Source organism: Protomyctophum bolini (assembly GCF_963924005.1).
Source record: "Protomyctophum bolini genome assembly, chromosome: 9".
In the NCBI taxonomy this organism is placed as follows: Eukaryota; Metazoa; Chordata; class Actinopteri; order Myctophiformes; family Myctophidae; genus Protomyctophum; species Protomyctophum bolini.
In genome coordinates, this window is record NC_137870.1 from 11,009,364 (window position 1) to 11,027,709 (window position 18,346).

Here is an 18,346-nt window from a genome sequence, read left to right on the forward strand (position 1 = left end):
TTCTTCTTCAGTAAAACGTTAGGACTGACTACGAGCAACTTTCACTGTCATTTTCTACGTGATTCATTCGTTTGCACAGAATAAATGCATGAAAAAAACTCACCCTTCCATACTGTGATGAATATCCGTTTTTTGTTGTTGTTGTGGAACTCTCTTTCCTACTTAGAAGTATCCATAGAAGTTGAGAGAAAGGTCCGCGGCTCGCTCAGTCCAGCAGTTTGACTGACTTGGCTTCATTCGGCAGTGTGTGGACCGTGTGTGTAGTGTGTGTGTGCTCGCACGGCAGTTAGTGCGGCGCTACTGCCTGGCTGGCTGCTACCGCTCAAACACACACGCTCGCTGCCGGAGAGGAGAGGTGTGGGGGCGCGCAGTGTTGCGCGGGCACAGCGCAGCCTACCGGAGTGTCTTCCATAGAAAATCACTGCTGAAGTCGTTGCGCACGCAGTGCACACACAGTACACCCCCCTGGCCTGGCCTGCATGTGGTTCTCAAACAAAACAACAGACAAACTTTTTTAATAAGGACCCCCAAATTCATGCTTTGGCCAGGGAGACAATATTTTGTGCCAGGGACCCCCATATACAAGATAATATTATTAATATGTTGATAAATATATTTAAAACATATACAAAAACAGATTTACATTATTTCCTTTATTTTACTTTTATAAAATATAAATGTTTGGTTGAAAATAGAAGATCTATAAATATGTGTTGTGAGTAGCTATTTTTGGTGACATGCATGCTATATTAAAGGATCACTTCACATATTTTTGAGTGACGTACCATTAGCCCCTCCTATGTCCAGCTTTTTTTATACACACGCACATGACATGAATGTATGATCCGACAAGGTGTGTGTGTGTGTGTGTGTGTGTGTGTGTGTGTGTGTGTGTGTGTGTGTGTGCAATGAGTCCAGTCTTAATAGGTGGTGGGTTGATTGCAGTAGTGTTCACAGGTTTGTAATGGTCACGTGAGAACAATGGCTTCTATTTCAGCATGCTAACTTTAAGACTTTAATGTTCCCTATAGCTACTAATAATGACCACTAGAGGACCAATTATATGAAGATAAGGTTGACAATGGTTGAAGTGCTCGTTCAGCTCATTTTGCTGGTGAGTGGGGACCCCCGGCCTGCCTCTGAAACGCCCAAGGAGGACCACTGGTGGTCCCTGCACCCCACCTTGAGAACCACTGGCCTATGGGCTAGTACAGACTGTGAGCATATCTGGACATTAAGGGTTATAGCAGTAGTGGTGTACTGTATATGTAACGCACCACACGCCATGACCAATGGGAAACAACACAATCTCCAAGGCTCCAATAAGTCACTCCCTGCAACCCCACTTTCTCCCCCCAAATTACACATACGGCGCTATATAAACGATTAGGTCTAAATGAACTTATCATACCGATGGCATTAATTACAACAACCTCCGAATTCCGCCCACCCATGCATCCTCCATCGTAAATAAATCATCACCCATTAACACAACGACAGAACAATGACAAAAAGGCTACAGTATAAGCTGGCCCTGGGGCATAGGGAGGCTCTCCTCAGCAGCTAACCACCAGGGATGCTATGCTAGCCCCCACCTAAGGGCTTCCACTGAACCAGTAAACACTCAGTCATAGTTGAGGGCTATAATCCATCCTGCTTTTCTGGATGCCCATAGCTACAGTAGCTGACAGACCTCATGGGCCTCAAAGTTGTGCTTCTGGTGGGTGGATTGATTGATTGATTGATTGATTGATTAAACGAACGCCGAACGGACATTTTGCAGAATGGGCATCAGTTCAAGGGAAAGTACAGGTCAATACAAAATCTGCTAAGAGGATAAAACCCGAAAAAGCACCAAGACTTGTTTACATCAGGGTCCTCCATTTTCAATTCATCAGAACTTTTAAAGACATACAAATATACACTGCTATGCAAAAGAAAAATCATCATATACACGGTTAGGAAAAAAAGGAGCACGTGTACAGTATATAAATAAAGACGGGGGGCGGGTGGGGGGGGGCACGGTGAGCTCACCAGGTGCCTCGAACTTTACAGTGGCTATATCTTGACAGAACACGTCCCACGTGACACCCTTGTTGTTGTAATGACCGACAGAAATTATTAAGCAAGCTGGTAACTTCTCTCTCTATAGGAACATGGCAGTCAGAACACACACACACACACACACACACACACACACACACACACACACACTCACTCTCTCAAAGGTAAAGGTAAATGTTGCATATATATAGCTCTTCAGGACACACACACACACTCTCTCAAAGGTAAAGGTAAATGTTGCATATAGCTCTTTTATCCAAAGCGCTTTACATACATTGCATGACATTCACAGAGTCAAAAGTCAAAGTCGTACTATTTGTCACACGTTATCGCAGTGAAATGTGTTCTCCCAAAGCCGTGGATAGCTCAAAAAAGACAGAGGAGATTATTTTGGTGCACCACTAGAGACACACAGATCCTCCACCATCACTATTCAGCTCTCAACTCTGAGGCTTCATCAGGATTTTGGCCAGGACTAGACTGAGCTGTGGACATTGCTCTCTGCCCTTATGTTTCTATGTATGCAACTGTATTTTATTTTATTTTATTGTCCTGTGTTATGTCAAGTAGTAGTATTGAAGAAGCGTTGTATAGCCTATATATTTTTTGTTCAACTTTTTGGCATCTGTATATATTAACTTGACCTGTTTTCACTCAAATAAATGGTTACATTTCTACAGTTGATCTGTTGCTGTTGTTCTTGTTGTAGTAACGACCCAGTACACTCAAACAAAAGAGGCTGATGACCCCCCTTGAGCCCCCTCCACTGTCACTATAGCTAGACACTTTACTATCTCCTCCTCTCTCTCTCTCTCTCTCTCTCTCTCTCTGTTTAAAGTACGTACAGGAAAAATCTTAAAGTACAGGGAAAATTCTCTCTCTCTCTCTCTCTCTCTGCTGTTACCTCGAAAATACAACGGTTTTACGGGGCGACTTGTCCAGACAATTCTTCCTGGTTGGGGGCGACCGTTCTTCGCCGTTTGGGGCGAGTTGAAAATGGGGCGAGCAGTCTCGTATTCTACACACACACACATACACACACACACACACACACACACACACACACGTCGGGAGCAATTAGGGGTTCAGAGTCTTGCTCAAGGACACTTCGACACTAACTCTGGGGGAGCCCGCAGGATCGAACTGTGAACCTCAAGGTTCCCATAACGGCCACTCTACCCCTGATCCACTGGCGCCTGCTCTCACAACCCATGCAGTCACAGAGGGGAGGGGTGCTCCCTGCAACCACCCGTAACACTGTACAATATACATAAAATTCATACTGTAAATGGTTAAATGGGGCATATAGTGTCATTCATCAAAGTGCTTTACAAGAATGTACATTACATTTACCCATTCACCACAATGCCATGAGGAATGCTCCAGCCTGCTCATTAGTGGAGTAGTTAGGTATTAAGTGTCTTACTCAAGGTCAAGGACATTTCAATATGTAGCCAGGTGCTCTGCCTAGTCAGCCACTATTATGGTAAATATATATACATGGTTCGATGTGCTGGGGTGTGTGTGTGTGTGTCTGTTTTATTCCTTCTGGTCATACTGAATTAAATGCATCCATTTCCTGGTTGGGAAATGTAGACGGGTCTGATATATGTTTGTATTGTATTCATGTTTCATAATATCACAATTTCCCGCTTTCTCATTGCATGTAGTTGTGAGCTTGTAGGCAAGGCAAAATAAAACATTTTTAATTCACTAAATAAATAAGAAAGAGTAGTTAAACACCTAAAACTAAATAGGAAAAACCTATTTGGTTATTTTCACTATTTGTTGTACGAAGATGTATGTTTTCTTTTTTTTTAACAAATTGTATATACAGTAGATTATTCAAATATGTGTATAGTGTAATGGTTACTATGTTACCTGTGGCAATAACAATTATATTCTCTTCTATTCCATTTAACTTGCTGCTGGCAATGAGCGATTGCCCCCAGCCTGTCCCGACAGGGAAACAAACGGAACAAGAGGTGAGCAGGGAAAGAGTCTGGCACTATACTCGTCCAACCGTGCAGGTAAAATGGCTGAGTGACCACCATCCATTATGACTCACTCACCTAAAGGGAACTCATTGGAAAATGGGACAGGGAGTTTACACAATAGCTAAGAGAATTGCTTCTGTCCCTCTGCATCAGCAGTTGTGTGCATTTGACATTTTCAGAGCAAGTAAAGTTTCTAACTTCAGGTGTGGAGAGGACTGCAGAGTCCATTTGACTGAGTCATCCCTCATTAGCATACAAGACACTGGATACACACTACTGTGGTTTATGACATTACCTCAACAGCTAAATTTGTAAAGCAGTTAGTGGAGGTCTGTGGAGAATTCAGTCTGTGGAGTTCAGTCTTATGGAAGAAGAAATCCTGTATGTTTTTGAGCTTTTTTTTGGTTCACGTGTGAACCGCCTCAGAGACATTCAGAGAGAGGGTTATTCAGAGAGAGCCAGGTTGCCAAAGGTATAGCAGAGTTATGGCTTCATCTCCCGAGTGCTCATTGACTGTCAACGCACTCAAAAAACACTGAACAGCAGCAGTGCCAAGCATAGGTGGGCGAAAACAGCTGCCAAATAAAATAGTCCGACAGTAGTTTCATTCAGGTCTTCACTTGTTACGCTTAGGGGAAATTGGCCCACATTCTCACTGTTAAAACAGCGACGTGGTGTGAATGTGCCTTCGGGATGTGCTACCTTACGCAGGGGCTCCACTGAGTGTGTTGCGCCAAAAAAATTAACCGGTGTGAACGGGTGACGCCGTCCAAATGTAACACGTAGGGTAATGTCGGCAGTGGAGCACCTTTGGTTCAGTTCAGTTCAGTTTTTATTGATTTTGTTTTGGACAACAACGTGCATGTATACATCTTAGTATAAATGCACCACGTCTCTGTGTACGTGTGTACACAGAGACGTCGCCCCACCGACTTCAAATTTGACCGGTTTCGCCGGTTGTCCAGAACCAGCACAAAAGCCTCTGCCCGGGCTCTGGACATCTCCATATATGGAGCTGACCTGTTCTGACATCACAATGATGTTCTGACATATGCATGTACTCCATATTTGGGCATGCCTGACAAATAACTCCATATATGGGCATAAAAGGGACACGGACGTAACTAGAAATGCACTCTGGCGAGGTGCCAACAACTTGCACCTTGGCACACAAGTAGGCCATGTATGGCCTACTTAGTAAGCGAATATGGCGCTCTGATTGCGCAAGTAATAACTGGGTGGGGCATGCATCGCTAACATGCATCGTTCCACACTAGTTTGCATTAATGCAGATTGGGCAAGGCACAATCACCAGAGAAACAAGGAAAGTCCAAGGCATACATTGCCAAGTCCATTTGACATAGAAAGTGCCCAAGATGCTGGAAACAGGGGACAGGGAGAAGTATACTTATCGAGCCCTACGACTGGCTCACCCTCCATTGATTAAAAAGGGAACATTCCCTGCGTTTGACGATAACGACGCGACGCTGACGGACGCCCGGTGGCTGCAGTGGAGCCCCGACGTTAGTCCTCGCAACCCACTGGACTCTGGTGTGTCTCTGTGAAGTGTAAACAACCTGGGAGAGGTTAGAGGGGAGCGAGGCCCGTGAGCACACCGTGACATGTTTAGACCTGCCTGTGAACGAAAACAGCAACCCGTGGCTATACATAGACGCAGCGGTGTAGCAGAAGATTAATGCACCTAAAGGCATGTTTAATACAACTCTTTTATTTATTTATCTTTCTCAATATACCTCAAAGTAAGCTGCATCAAACTAATTAGAAAATAGAAAATAATAATACAAATATACATTATTTTCAAAATACTTTCTACAGGTGACCCTATTTTGTGTTATTCTTCAAACATCCACTGCAAAGGGTCAGGTTCAACATAATAAGCATAAGCAGCATTTCAGCTGTCCAATACTGCCTAATGGCTATTGACTCTAAACCAGACACTTAACCGTAAATATGTCTAAATAAATAATTGGGGCTCAATTGCACCTAATTACAGTGAGCTATTGACCCATAGAAAAACTCTAATACCATCTGTATCTTTATTCTTGAGTCATATCACAGCAGTGAGTGTTGGCAAGCGGAGTAGGGTGTTAGATAACCATTTGAGAAGACAGTCAATTCAATTATTTATACAGACAAAGAACATAGCCGATGACTCTGTCAACTTAGATATTTATCTCTGTACATATGCTACACATCTCTGTACACATTCCGTTTCCTTCTAGCAATGGTCAGGAGTGTCTTATTAATTTGACAATTGATCGGTAAAATGAATATCAATGAGAAGCGTAAATCAAACAATAATAAATGCACTTCTACACGGTCTACAATAACCAGATCAAGCTGAAACCCTCAAACTGTCAGAAGGATGTGGTTTGTGTAACTCCTTAGTTTTACAATGAATTTAAACGAACCATATGCATGCCTGTGTCCTATAGTACAATACCTTAAGACAAGTGCTGACGAAAGGAAATTTGTGGAAAATCATTGTAGCGTGGATGCATGAAAAGGACTCCTGTGCTTCTGTGTTAGCTCAAGCGACACCTTCAAGACTGTGTCCATTCTCATCCACATTACATCTAGGGTGTTGCCTGGCAGTCTAAATTGTATTTTTCAAGGCCAAAAAAAAGGCCAGCACAATCTGACATAAATGAGTCCTGTTTACAAGTTCTGACATTGCCATTAAAGTTATAAATAGGTCAGAATGAACTTGGAACAACACTATTACGGCGTACTGAATCACATGAATATTCATAAATCTATTGGAATGGTGCTGACAGTGAACAGCCTTAACTAACCTTGATGGACATTAGCGGTATGCTAATTTTAGCCAGGCACAGTTTAATTGAGAACTGCCAAAGGGCTGGAAGCCTTATCACACGTTCATTTTCTTTAATGCGCTTTCCGTGACAAGTGCAGAGCGCAGCGTTGACACGATGGTTCTTTATGACCGTTCGCGGCCGCTGCCAACCACGTCGGGATGACGATTTACAGCTCGGCCAGCCATCTTGGTCTTTAAATAGGGCAGCTGGGTATAACAACAGGGCACGAGGAAGTGACCTTTGAATCATATTTTTGTCCTGCACACTATCATTATTTTCAGTAAATGGTGCAGAAAGCCTCGCATTTCCCTGTCATGTTTGACATTGCAAGATTGTATGCTCACTGAAGCCACGGAAAACTGAGGAAACTAGTGCGGGTAAAATGGGAAGTTTCCTTTCACCGTCCCCCTCTCTTTTGTCTGTCATCTCTCTTTCTCTCCCACACACTTTATTTTCCCTGCCGCCTCTCAACTCACTCACGTTTTGTCTCATTCTCTGTCTGTCATTATCTCCTCGTCCGTCTGTCCGTCTGACTGTCTGTCCGTCAGTCAGTCATTCAGGCTCCTCAAACAAGGTGACCCTTGAGTGAATTGAGTGAAATGGTTACTCCTGGTGATATGGGAATAGTAATACATCAGTCCCATAAGTGGGGGGATGGTAAGTTCCACCCCCACCGAGATGACAGCCTCTCTCTCTCTCTCTCTCCCACCAGCAGCAGCACTGCAGCAGATCCTTTCCTTTGATATATGGCTCTGTCAAGGCCAACCAATCAGACCGCTGTACTACACTCAGCCACTCGGTCCACTGATCTGGAATATCTCCCAAAAGAGGATGCATCCAAGTGGCTCCCTTTGGGAATGTCAATTGGTAATATCTACAATATATCATACAGTATTATATCATACCATTTTCAAGTGTTAGGTCTCTCAAAGTCTCTGAAATTGAAATGTAATGTACAATAGTACATTACATTTCATTCATTACATTGTATTTACATTTATTCAATATTTCTTAGTATAGCTCTTACAATTCTATTCTGTTGATTTTTTGTTTGTAATGTTTTCTTTTATTTAAACCATCAATTTCAAAACGTTTAATCTCCTTGGTAGCATTATGTCCATCGATCACTGTCAAAGTGTCCATGGCACTGACAACCTACATATCTTCTCCAAGAAGCTGTGCAGTGTGCACTGATCTCACTGGTGAAATGTATCTCTCACTGGGGCGTACAAGAACAATACATTCACATGCCTGTTCGAGGGTTTTGTATCTTAAAAAAAAATACAACAGAGGTGGCCTGCCCACTCTCTCTTCCATCCATCCATCCATCCATCCATCCATCTATCCATCTTCAACCGCTTATCCGTAGTCGGGTTGCAGGGGCAACAGCTCCACCAGAGAGCTTCAGACTCTAGACTCCAATGTTGCCCCTGCAGCAACATTAATAACTTCCTCCTGGGGGATCCCGAGGTGTTCCAAGGCCAGTGAGTCGATGTGATCCCTCCATCTGCGCGTTGGTCTTCCCCTGAGTCTCCTCCCATTGGGACGTGCCTCGAGGACCTCCCTATAGGAGTAGGAGAGGCCCGAGAGGCATCCTAACCAGATGCCCGAACCACCTAAGCTGGCACCTTTCCAGGCGAAGAGAGCAGCGACACTAGCTACTCTGAGTCTCTCTCGCGTGACTGAACTTCTCACCCGGCCTATCTCTAAGGGAGATGCTAGCCACCCGTCGGAGAAAACTCATTTCGGCAACTTGTATTGAATTCACAACCTTATTATTTCGGTCATGACCCACACTTTATGACCATAGGTGAGAGTAGGAACGAAGATTGCTCGGTAGACAGAGAGCTTTGCCTTTTGGCTCAGCTCTCTTTTCGTCAAAACAGTGTGGTACAGCGACTGCAATATTGCCCTTGTAAACCTGTAGCAGTATGATCGTTTGCACTGTTGCAAAAGAGAATGAGGAGCTACCAGACAATGAGTGGCCATATAGAAAATAATGTTTAACATGTTTTCAAATGGCTGCTTTTCATTACATTCTGGAGACTGATTAATGTTGTCTGGTAGAGTGTAATTCTTTTGCCTCAAAAGTGAACACCCATTTTACACCCAGCTGACCATAAGACACGCACTTAAGTTAATTGAAAGGGTTTCTATTTCCTGCTGGAGGTGTGAAGGGATGCTTGGCCTATTGTCCAATTGTCCCTTATTGCATCAGCGGGGATGTCAGGGGAAGCTCAATTCAATCAACTAAAATGTGATGGATCATTTCTGTCTGATATTGGATGTTGGATGAATTTGTAAGTGAAAATGTCACGACATATTTATGCTGAGGTCATTGTGATGTGAACATGTCTGGGTGGGGGGTTGTGGGTGAGTCTGGGACAACAAAAGGCTACAGGCTATAGGATGGACTGAACCTTTTAAATAGCTTATTCACATAAAGTTGTTCTGATAAGATTATAATAAAAGACAAAAAGTACACATACTTACTAGGCAAAGGCAAATCTATGCTGCCCCTCGGTTGGATAACCTCAGGCAACGATGAATGATATGTATTTATATAAAATGATGTATTATGTTGTATGTTTTGAAAGTGCACTGTATTGTAGTAAATGTGTCTCAAATTTGGCAATATATCATTCCGTCAGTGTGTTTATTTATTGGTTTCGAGATGCCATTTCAAAAAAATCATCCCACACACCTGTTTCCACTTGGGGGGAGCAGGAGTCACTGCACTGCGGTGGTGATTCATTCACAGTCACACAATCAATGTGTTCCTGTAATCAAAACCATGTCATCGTCTTTCAGGGTCTATTTTGAGTGTCTCCTCCCAAGCATCGGCGTCTGATTTTCCTACCACAAAGGTGGATGAAAGTGGAAGATCTGCACGTTTACAGCCTGCCTTGTTCGTGTGTGTGTGTGTGTGTGTGTGCACCCACACACCTGCATAAATGGACAGATACTGTACATGCACATCACAGACACCATGTCCACTCTTTCCCCTGAATGTGGTATTGTGCAGTGCTGTAAGGAGAGTGTACTTATCGCAGTGGGATATCTCCCTCTGTCAATCTTTCCCTTCGTACCCCAAGTGGGCGGCTGACATTTTGGCGTTGCCATGGTTTCAGATTTTGTTGTCGAGTGAATATATGGAGCGCTGGGGGGGGGGGGGGGGGGGGGGTGGAAGTAATAATGAGGTGGGAGGGGTTTTTGGTCGATTGTGTGAATAATCTCTGACACGGGATTTAGGTTGGTCATCTATCTGAGGGTCCTGAGATGGCTGTCGAGGCTGATCCATGGCAGGAAAACGTGTAGATCAGTGGTTTTCAACCAGTGGTCCGGGGACTTTAGTAACAGAAGCGATAATTGACAAGCAAATCATTTTTTCGTTGCAGCTCAAAAATACTTCAGAACATAGAGAAAACCCCAGGCCACAGACAATGCACAGAGCTGGCATCAGCTCTGTGCCGGGTCGGAATGCCCCGTAGCAGCTCTTCACCCATGGTGGTTTTAGGTAGGAAACGGTTTACTCTACAATGAGAGGAGATTGGATTTCTGCACACGGGACACAAGCTTTTAAACACACATTCTGGCAGTTGCTCGTGTCTTTTAGCCTTTGTTGTTAGGCTGCAACAGTCAATGGTGGTGTAAAGAAATCACACTCGACAGACAGACAAAGCTGTGCATAGGAGCGGCTGCACCGCTCAAAACTCTGAGCAATTCATTACACTCCATGTTCTCTGTATTAAATCCCACATTCATAACAGCTATCTTTGGGCTAGTTCGATGAACGGAGGGTCTCTCTAACCAAAATAAAACAAAATGTTTAACATTATGGTTAAATATAGTACTGTACTGTTATATCTGTTAAAATCTGGAAATCCTAGAATGCGGTAGTAGCAATGATATAATCTGGAAATCCTAAAATGCGGTAGTAGCAATTATATAAGTTTTCATTCATTCATCCTATATTCACTTTGTATTAGTACTGCTGACGATTCCATATTAAACCGTAGATCTGAATTAGTATGCTCAGGAGATCTTCATAACTTTCTACCAGCAGCGAGAACATGTCAGCAGTTCCTTTCCCTTCTCATCTGTCTGGTCTACTATAGAGACAGTGTTGGCTCTCAACTGCTTTTTCTTTTGCTGAGTCAGGACCCAGAATTGTAGGCTAGTCAGTCATTGCAAAATATTATTGTATAAAACAACATTCTTTCAAATTAACACAGTAAGTTGCTCTAGGTTCATGACCCTGGCTGTAACAATATCTAGCAACTCATTTTTGAGGCTCAACCCACTGGCTGAGTGAGAACCAACCATTACTCAGACTCAAGTGGCATGATACCTCTCTCTTATACTGTACTGGCCCATTCTTATAGTGGGGCATATACGTAGCTATTAATTGCTCTTCTTAATGCCATTTCTTAATGAATCATCAATTGTAGGTAGGCCAGATTCTGACTGGAAAAGTACTATGGGAAAAACTTTGACACACCACCAGAAGTGTTTCAGACGCCTCATACTGTAGCTCAAAGCGCTCACAAGCAATAGAAGCATACTGTATACTGCACACAGCCATTTGTCAGTGTCAAAATATGCCTGCGGGGCACATTTAGTCTTTCAGTGCTGTCAGCGCATGTCAATCCATTCTCTTGATCATTTTGATCATAGTGCAAAAATATTGAGCAAGCGAAAACAATGCTATCCTTAGAGATACTAGGTATACTAGTCCTAAATAAGAAATAAACACTGACACTATACTGTACAACCATTTATGGATTGAGATAGGTACCGTATTTGTAAAGCCAAAGGGCTAGTGCAGAATGGCCGACAACACTGTTACCGCATTACTGCTTTTGTTGACATTTTGATCCAGTAATTACGTCTTCACATAGGGCTTTCTAATGGAACGGTTCTGAGCACGATAAATAACGCTCTGTGACCAAAGTGTGCTGGTGGTGGTATTCTAGATATTCAATTATTTTTTTAGGGCAGGCAGTGGGAAAGCACTAAGTAGTCTGTTCCAAATACTGCCCAGCAGCACTGAATATTTTACAGAGTGGACAGTGATTTCCAAATACATAACTATTCATAGACAGTAGACTATAGTCAATGTCACCTAGACCAGTGGTTCTCAAACTTCTTCATGTCAAGGACCCTCAAATTGACACTCATTAGCCTGGTTGTGGAAGTCCCCCAGTCAGTCGAGCCTGGCTCCTGACTGGTAGACATGCTTCCAGGTAGGAGGACGACTGAAGGCTATAGGGTGCTGCGTTGCTGCTTGCCTATTGGGCCTGGCTCTTTAGTGGACTGGTAACGTATGCGCCTTTGGGATGCATGGGTCCTGTGTTCGCCTACACTACACTAGCAGCAGCTAAAATGTCAACCACCTCATTGTCGTATCTTTTGACATAACTCTAATCAAATGTTTCAGTTTAGAGTGCTGATGATCAGCAAATCTGACTTGCATCAAAACCAATATAATAAGGCCAAAACATCACATTACCATTAAGTGTTGGTACTGCAGCATGCACGGTTTGAAAAGGCATTTTGGTTGATTTGCTCAGGTTATCCATATGTACATGTTATGTTACTACTGTCTGTGGCACTGCAGTACCCAAAGTACTTGGAGGTCAGGCTGGAACTGTGTAAAACTCCATATTTGAGCAAGACTCAAATAAAGATTCACATGCCCTGACATGTGTGTCATTCATACACAAGACTGTTTACACTGGTGTTGAAAATAGTATTTTTGGTGAAAATGCAGGGTTGTGGAATCATACAAGCATACAAGTAAGACAATTACAGTACATTATACTCAGAGATTTTCCCCGAACCCTATTTCCTTCAATTCATCAAATATAGACTATTCTCTTTGTCTATGGATTCTTCATTCTCCCTGAAGGACACAAACAACAATTCCTCATGATGGCTTCACAGAATGAGAAATTATAGAAAAGAACAAAGAAAAAAACATGACAACCTCATTTTTGTTTGTTCACTTATCTCCAACTGACTGACAGTGATTCATTTGACATGCACTATAGGCTGGCTTATCCTGCACTGTACGCATAATATTCAGAAAAAAATATTTGACTTTCTTAATAGATTTGTTTCATGCGTCGAAATAGGACATAGGTCAGGAGGACATTGTAAAAACGTTACTCTTAATGGAAAGTGTAGCGGTTTGAGAATTGGGAAGAGGGGGGGTATCATGCACCCCCCTGAAATATACTTCTAATCAGTGTTTTCTTATTTGAAAAAAATTGCTGAAAATGCACACCAGTAAGATATCAACAGCTCAGTGGCCTTGTAGTCAGAGCGTTCGCCCTGAGACTGGGAGGTTGGGGTTCGATTCCCCGGCTTTGAAAATAGTTTCACTGAGATCCTCGACCATCAAAATATAGGTCTTATTTGTTCATTTAAAGGCAGTATTGGCTGAGATATAGTGAAAATCGATTATTTTGATAATGGAGGCACTCATTTGCATAAAAATTGTAGATTGGACACTTTTCCAACTTTTTAACATAGCTTATTCAGGTAAATAATATCCCATAATGTGGAGTCAGTTCAAACTCAGTCATTCATTAATTTATTCCAAATGTATAGCTGACCGAGTGAATATACAATTTTCACCAATTTGATTTATAGTTCAGAGTTTTGGCTACATGCAGAAAGAGTCATTTTCAAGATGGAAAGGTTATCTTGGGCTCAAATTGAAGCTTATGGATATGGGAAGTTTTCTATATACAAATGAGGCAGTGATTTTCACCATAATGTGTTGGAAAATAACCATCTTTGTTGTTATTAGTCAAGCGGACAGCATCCTTTTTTGTTTTTCTGGGGATAATGTAGCCATAATTAAAACTATAATGGTAGCAACCCCCCAAATCATATTCTTCTACTTACCCCTATGTGTCAGGATACTCCATGACAAATTTCGGACTTGTCTATGTCTATGTATGTAATATTAGTGAATTAATATTTGCCTTTACACAATTTCGCCAGAGCCATATACCAAAAAGGGGGTTTTGAGGTAGGTGGGACATTGGATGGAGCCTGCACACCACAGGTATAAGAAAGACGTTCTTTATTGAAATACTGACAACGTTTCGATCTATTTGATCTTCATCAGGTCATGTGAACATACACAAAAGTTTGTACTTTTATACTAAGGGAGTGCCCCCATTAACCAATCAAAACACCACATTTTGGTGCCCCTCCCGTCACTGCAGGTGTGACACGTCAACCCTGAGTGAGTAGAGATTTTAGTGCACTAATTAAAAACATTTTAAAACCATTTTAAAATGTATGTATATCTCTACTCATTTCACCGGTACATCAAATTAAGATCTCACAAGTCCTATCTACTAGGTCTGTGGGCTTAATTTATATTTCCAATGTTATTCCTTTTGTTGTATTGTTTTCCTTTTGTAAGGTAACGTAAACTCTAGCAACTAAACTGAAAAACTGAAAAATACTGATAGATAAAGAACAATCAAGATAACAACTACAGAAAGAAACCAAAAATGATATAATACACACCAACAGATATACATGAAACAACAACATATGCACCAGGTTGGATTTATTCAACGCAGGAGGCCACCTTTTAAAGCTTTGGAAAGTATATTTTTGAACCATATTTTTTACTTTTTAAATTAAAAATCAATTGGAGAAGCAGAGCTTCACTCACACCAAAAAAGGTTTCTACAGAAAGTGTCTAATTTAGTATGGGTGGGAGGGTTAAGGGATTTCTTTCTCTTTTTTGTCTTGTTTATTTTTTCTTTCATTTTGTTTCATAAAAAAAGTATTTCCTATCATAATGTTTGTAATAATTTATAATCTGTTCAATAAAAACATATTTGACAAAAAAAGAAAGTGTCTAATTTCATCTTCCTGGTTTAAGCCCCTCGGCATCATGGTTTGAAGAGTATGAATGTAGTAACTTTCTCTTCTTAATAAAAGGTTATTAATGTTACTCAGGGAGGAGACACTATGTTGTGCTTCAGCAAAATGTAAGGCCACTGGACTGCGTTGATCCCTGGTGCGTTTTATCATAGCTCATCATTTTCAGCAATTTTATTCCAATAAGAAAACACTGATTAAAAGTATATTTCCGGGGGGATTCCCCCCCTCTTCCCACTGTACTAATTAACCCTATATGTAATATCCCATTTGCATAGGGGGAAAACAACTTCTAGATTGGGGCTTGAAATAACTACAGTAAATACATACAGTAACTGATATGAAGGCTGACTGACAGGCCGCATGTGAGGCTTGGTATAAAAGGAACAGCCTGACTGTGCACTTTCATAAGTTGGATCTGAGTTACTTGGGAACACTCCATCTTCTCTGCAATGATAGAGAGACCACAAGAGAGATGGGGGGGAGAGAGAGAGAGAGAGAGAGAGAGAGAGAGAGGAAGAGACAGTGACAGTGAAAAAGGAGAAGATAGAGAGGTGGGATAGAGATACAGAGAAAGAACAAGAAAGAAAAATATAGGGGAGTCGAGCGACATAGGCGGTAGAGAGAAAAGGGGAAGGGAGGTAAGTGAGAGAGAAAGAGAGAGAGAGAGAGAGAGAGAGAGAGAGAACAGGGAGTTTGACAGAGCTTGGCACAGAGTCAGATTTAGAAAAGAGATTTGAGGTAACAAGTGCCATGGTGGGTGGGTGCATGGAGTTTTGACGGATCCAGAGCTAGTAATGGGAGGAAAGAGATCTGGGAGAGGATTCTATATCAGCATATTGAATACTCTCATGATTATCTCAATTCTCTTCCCTTCCTATTTCACAGCACAACCTAAACACTTCCCATTTTTGCAGCCCATGCTTTTGACTGAGATGGATGCTAAGGATTTACTGCATGAGATGAATAACGGCTCTTGTTCATCACATTTTGAAAACTTCTCTCTTGGGAATGTGTGCGTGTATATACTACTGAAGAAATTGTGTTAATCAAGCACATGCATCTAAAAGAGTTTAAGAACATATTAACGGTACGTGCACACTAAACATGAATTATGAATTAAACATGAATTCGCACGGACGTGTAGCCTGTAGCGGTGTGATTTTCTCTGTTATGCACGCACGCACGCACGCACTCACGCACGCACGCACGCCATACTCTGTGCTCTTCCACCATAGCAAAATAAGCCACACCACAATGTTTTCTCTGTACCAGCTCCAGGAGACAAGCAACATTTTCACTCTGGCTAAAAATACAATCTCAGCAGATACCTGACAGGCAGCTACCTGACTCTCCTCCTCAGTGACAGCGCTTAAATGGAATCATATCACTGTATATTGAGTTCAATATGTCAGTGGTTTTCAAACCTTTTCATGTCGAGGGACCCCAATTTGATATTTATTTATTTGGCCATCTGAAATGTGAGAACAAGCTCAACCTGCTCTGCACTACATCAACACAATGCATCTAAAGATGGTTGACCAATCAATTCGATTCTATTACATTTCATTATAGCAGGGGTTCTCAACCTGTGGGTCGCGACCCCTCGGGGGGTCGCCAAATTATTTTGGGAGGGGTCCCATCAGGGGTTGCAAATGAATGGCTGGAAAATGGAAATGAAGAGTTTACATATAGTACACATAACTGTACATGCATACACCTTCCCTAATGATTATATCTGGTTTCAGTATTTATTTATTTATTTATGGTGTATTGTCTCTATTATTATTAAGGTTATTGTAGCAGTCAATTTATATTGGGGGGGGCGGGAGGAGGAGGGGCGGGGTCCCGAGACATTGCCAGAACATTTCCGGGGGTCCCCGGCCAAAAACGTTGAGAACCCCTGGTTTATAGTGCCAAATCACAACAACTGACCTCAGGGCACTTGACATATAGAGCGCCCCCCCCAGGCCCCCAGATTGGACCGTCTGGCACTTCTGGCAGACGCCAGAATAAGAGCTGCATGGGCGGGGCAGCCAAAACAAAAAGAACAATCAATTAAAAAGAGACATGACGACGTCTTTGGCCGGGCCGGTGAAGACCACAAAATGCCATGAGGGCCGAATTTCTGTGCCCAGTCTGTGCCTCTCTGACATTCCATAATAAAACTCTGATGCTGGCATTCAAAGCAACCAAAGGTATGGCTCCCCCATATCTTGCAAGTATGATCGAACCCTACAAACCCTACCGCTCACTCAGATCAGCCAACGCAGGGAAGCTGGAAGTACCCTCACTAAAAACACCGGGACAACGCTCCACACGTCCCAAACTCTTCTCCCTTCTGGCTCCAAAACTGTGGAATGCACTTCCCATTGCAGTCAGAACTGCAGCATCACTCCCAATCTTCCGCCGTAGTTTGAAAACCCACCTTTTCAGACTCCATCATGGCCCATAGCACTTACCCCACCCCCTTAGATAGCAATTCTGTAGACTTAGATAGCATTTGATACAGACTTATAGCATGTTATGTAAACAGCATAAGTGCATTGTATGTAGTCATAGCACGTCATAGTACATAATGTATATCATAATAGTATAGATGTATAGCGTATCTCATTATAGATATTCCACTGTTACTTTCTTAGCTTACACATGTTTCATGATAAATGTTTTTATGTGATGTATTCCCCATGCTTTTTGTTCTTGCTTAATGTAAGTCGCTCTGGATTAAGAGCGTCTGCTAAATGCCTAAATTGTAAATTGATAATATGTTGATCTGACCACGTCAAAACCTGTACACTCAAGACATGCTCCTTATACTATATGGCCAGTTAAGAATCATTCCATGTTGAGTCATGCCAGTGATCTGACCCCCCATGCCAGTGATCTGACCCCCCATGCCAGTGATCTGACCCCCCATGCCAGTGCTCGCCCTTCAGGGTGTTGTTGCTTCTCTCCCTTAGGCATCTTACAACGTGAATTAAGTTAATACATTTTTGGGCCGTCCAGATGGAGGGGTAACGTAACTGCCCACCACCATCCGTGTGTGACCCAACATGATGTATAAGAAACGACCCATGGCCTGAAACACACATTCATCCATCTCTCATTATCCATCAGAACCACCGTAAACACAATGTGTGGCACTAACGAGCAGGTCAAAGGTGACATGTCTCTGAAACAAGGCACTTCCAACTTAATGGGTCTGTGCAAGCATCTCAACTCAGCACTACACGGCCAACTGGCCCACTAACAACATAAAGATCAATGGTTTCCATATGTGGACTAATAGGTATTGTGTGTGTGTGTGTGTGTGTGTGTGTGTGTGTGTGTGTGTGTGTGTGTGTGTGTGTGTGTGTGTGTGTGTGTGTGTGTGTGCAGTTGTGATTAAGGCGATGTGGAGGTAGCAGAGAGATGTTTTCCAGTCAGCTTCAGGGTAATGGCCCACAGCTGTGAAAGGTGTGCACTGCAGGCCTCTGGATTGTACACCACCACTAAATCCATTACAAAACATTCCAGGTTGGATGAATC

General features: G+C 42.4%; 1 protein-coding gene across 5 annotated transcripts in view; it reads right to left on the reverse strand.

The window, feature by feature from the left end:
* The window catches only part of fat3a (FAT atypical cadherin 3a), a 238,986-nt gene extending 238,677 nt beyond the window's left edge, over positions 1 to 309 (reverse strand). For all 5 annotated transcript variants that reach the window (XM_080772601.1, XM_080772598.1, XM_080772600.1 and 2 more), the window contains exon 1: positions 104 to 309. The gene's annotated coding sequence lies outside the window, so the exon portion shown is untranslated. The remainder of the gene's footprint in view (positions 1 to 103) is intronic.
* Positions 310 to 18,346: the final 18,037 nt, after the last annotated feature.